This window comes from Rattus rattus, chromosome 5 (assembly GCF_011064425.1).
Source record: "Rattus rattus isolate New Zealand chromosome 5, Rrattus_CSIRO_v1, whole genome shotgun sequence".
Classification (NCBI taxonomy): Eukaryota; Metazoa; Chordata; class Mammalia; order Rodentia; family Muridae; genus Rattus; species Rattus rattus.
Genome location: NC_046158.1, coordinates 84,080,160 through 84,083,224, shown reverse-complemented (window position 1 = coordinate 84,083,224; position 3,065 = coordinate 84,080,160). Strand labels below are relative to the sequence as shown.

At 36.1% G+C, this 3,065-nt stretch overlaps 1 non-coding gene across 1 annotated transcript; it reads right to left on the bottom strand.

Annotated features, from left to right (window-relative positions):
* Positions 1-2,461: 2,461 nt before the first annotated feature.
* LOC116902467 lies at positions 2,462-2,568 on the bottom strand. Its single transcript, XR_004388085.1, has one exon. It is a non-coding gene; the product is annotated as a U6 spliceosomal RNA (small nuclear RNA).
* Between the last annotated feature and the right edge of the window lie 497 nt (positions 2,569-3,065).

Here is a 3,065-nt window from a genome sequence, read left to right as displayed (position 1 = left end):
ATGGGATCTAGATCCTGAGGCTACGGCATAGCTACTTTTACAGAACTCTAATTATAGAAGTATAGCTCACTAAGGGATCTAATTGCCATGTTCAGAACACACTCGCCAAGCTGGCACCAGTGACCCATACTAGGTCATGTCCATACCATGTCTCAAACACACACTAGCAAACTTTCCTCCTTGACTTCACAATAGTTTGGCTGCTTCTGCCCAGTTTTACTGCTCCTATTTACTCCTATTTACTTTTAGGCAATCTGGAATAATACACTTTTAAACTGACAACAATGAATTACAAGTTTACAAAAAAGTTAACTTTAACATATCATTGTATCAAAATAGCCTTGTAATCTATGCATAATTATTGAATAAAAGGACATTTTAAAAGAAGAGCCCAGACAGTAAATCAGGAACTAAACCTGAGATTTTATGACACATTATCGGGGTTTTGAGATAGGCATAGAATTTCATATTTGTATAAATAAACTGTGGAGATGGGGTTGCAGCTCAGTGGTACAGAACTTGCCTAGCATTCACAAAACCCTGAGTTCAAGCCACAGCAACATCAACATAGAGGGGAATGAGCTGAGAAAATATGGAAATAAGATTCCCTAAATTTTCGCACTTCCCTTTTCCGTTAGGATTTCACTTCTCTGTATGTGCATGAACCACAGCTAAAACTTGAATTGACTTTTGCTAACATCAACACTGGAATTTACACATCTAAACCAACAGAATTGTTTTACAAACAATAATTTAGTAGCTATACATGTGTTTGATTTTTGAAACAAAATACCCCATATTTTTGATTTGCACTTGATAAATTTGTAACTAATCAAGTTTTATAGAAAGAACATTGAAGCATTAGCATTAAATAAATACAAAACTGCTAATAAGAATACCAATAAGTATGTGTGACGATATCACAATTTACCCACTACTTTTGTAATTAACAGATAAGCTAAGAAAAGAAATACTAAACAAACACAAATACTTTGTTTTAAGATTTTTTTATTTATTTTATGCATGTGATTACATTGTAGCTATCTTCAGACATACCAGAAGAGGGCATCAGATTCCATTACAGGTGGTTGTGAGCCACCATGTGGTTGCTGGGATTTGAACTCAGGACCCCTGAAAGAGCAGTCAGTGTTCTTAACCACTGAGCCATCTCTCCAGCCCCTACGAATCCTTTATAAACAATGATCATTTTTCTTGACCACTAATTTTAAGTTCCAATAAATTTAAAATTTTATGTAAGATAGCAAAGGAAAGACTTTCGAGATGATCAGTTGTGAAGGCATGTGTCATGCATGCAGGACAACCTGAGTTTGGATCCACAGCAAAGCCAGTTTTGATAATGTGCATTAGCACTGCTTCAGGGAGGTAAGAGATGGAGGAAAGTCCCCCCACCCCCAGAAGATTGTAGGCTGGCTTGTATATACAGCAGCAAAATCAGAGACTATGTCTCAGAAAAGAAGAAGATGGGGACCCATATACAAAGTTATTCCTCTAACCTCCGCACACCTGTCATGGACACATGCACCCACCCCGCACTCACACCCACAATCATGCCTATACATGCAATGATTAGAAATGTACATCAAAGGGCAAACATAATTATACCCGAGAAAATGATCTGTCATTTTTTATATTAAAATCTCTCCAACTGTGATTAAACATACATAGAGGGGTATTTTTTTAATTTATAACTAGCAACCTAATCACTTACCTTATAACTAACTATTCAGTGGAAGAAGCCAAAACTATAACTTGAATCCATACAGTTGTTACTCATTGCATTGTAGGAAATGGTCACATATAGTTTTTGCAAAATATTCCCTATTGAGTATTTTAATCAGTGCTTACAATATCATCTTTAATACTAGGCATATATGTCCCAAAAGGAACACATTTTCACCTAGGTGTTGAGTTCATGCAGAAAATTTGATATGTCTTATTGATCATCTATCATGAAAGATAAAGTCAGAAAAGATGATACAGTCATTAAGATAAAGACAAAATACTAAAGCCTTAAACTCTAGATGGATTACTTTGACTGGTGTTCAAATTGGTCAAACTTATGTAGAAAGTTTATTTTTTAAATGCATGCACGATCTTATTCTTTATGTTGGTTTGGGCTTTATTTTTCACAGTGGTATGCAGAGACTAGCAAATCCAGGCCCACTCCTCAGGAAGATTGAATGCTTTTGCATTCCAGAAAGCGACATGAAAATCATTTTCCTCCTTTGTCTGGCACCAATTTTGTGTCATTATTTCATTTATGGACTACGCTGTCAACTTCCCAGCGTGGGCTTTGGAGGGGAGGTTTGATTTAATAGTTCTTCATTACAACATTGCCGGCAGAATCCGATGATTAGCTCTCTCAGGGCTGACATTTGTAAACTACAGCTTTCTCGGGTTAGAAGATAACTTAGTTAGCATTGCTAAAACCCAGAACAAGGATTCTCTCCATAGATTTTAGTTAATACGTGTCATCCTTGCGCAGGGGCCATGCTAATCTTCTCTGTATCGTTCCAATTTTAGTATATGTGCTGCCGAAGCGAGCACGATTTTAGTTAATACAAACACGATTTGGAGTTATCGAGGATTCAATGACCCTCTTACACTTCCTGGTACCAGATTGTTTCAAAACTGATTTTCAAGTAATAGCTTGTAAAATTTAATGGGAAAACGTTCGTGATGTTTCAGAAAATCATGACCTGATTTGTTCTTTCAGGCATAATTTTTCAGGGGGGCACACATCAATAAAATAATTGCCGGTTTTGGATAGCTATGTTTTCTGTTTCCGGCTTTTCAGAATTAACAAGAGTTGATATACTGTAATAATCAAGGTGAATTATCTGTTAATTTTGAAGTTATGGTACATTATGGTTTTGATAGTTATAGCAAAGTCCCTTACATTTCAGTGACCAATGGTATTCCTCTTGTGTCATTGAAAGAATGGCCTTTTCTGTGACCTTTCCTACTTTTTCATTCATGATCGAGATCAACTAAAAGATGATAACCATAAACCTCTGACAACAGCAACATTTATTCAAACAAAA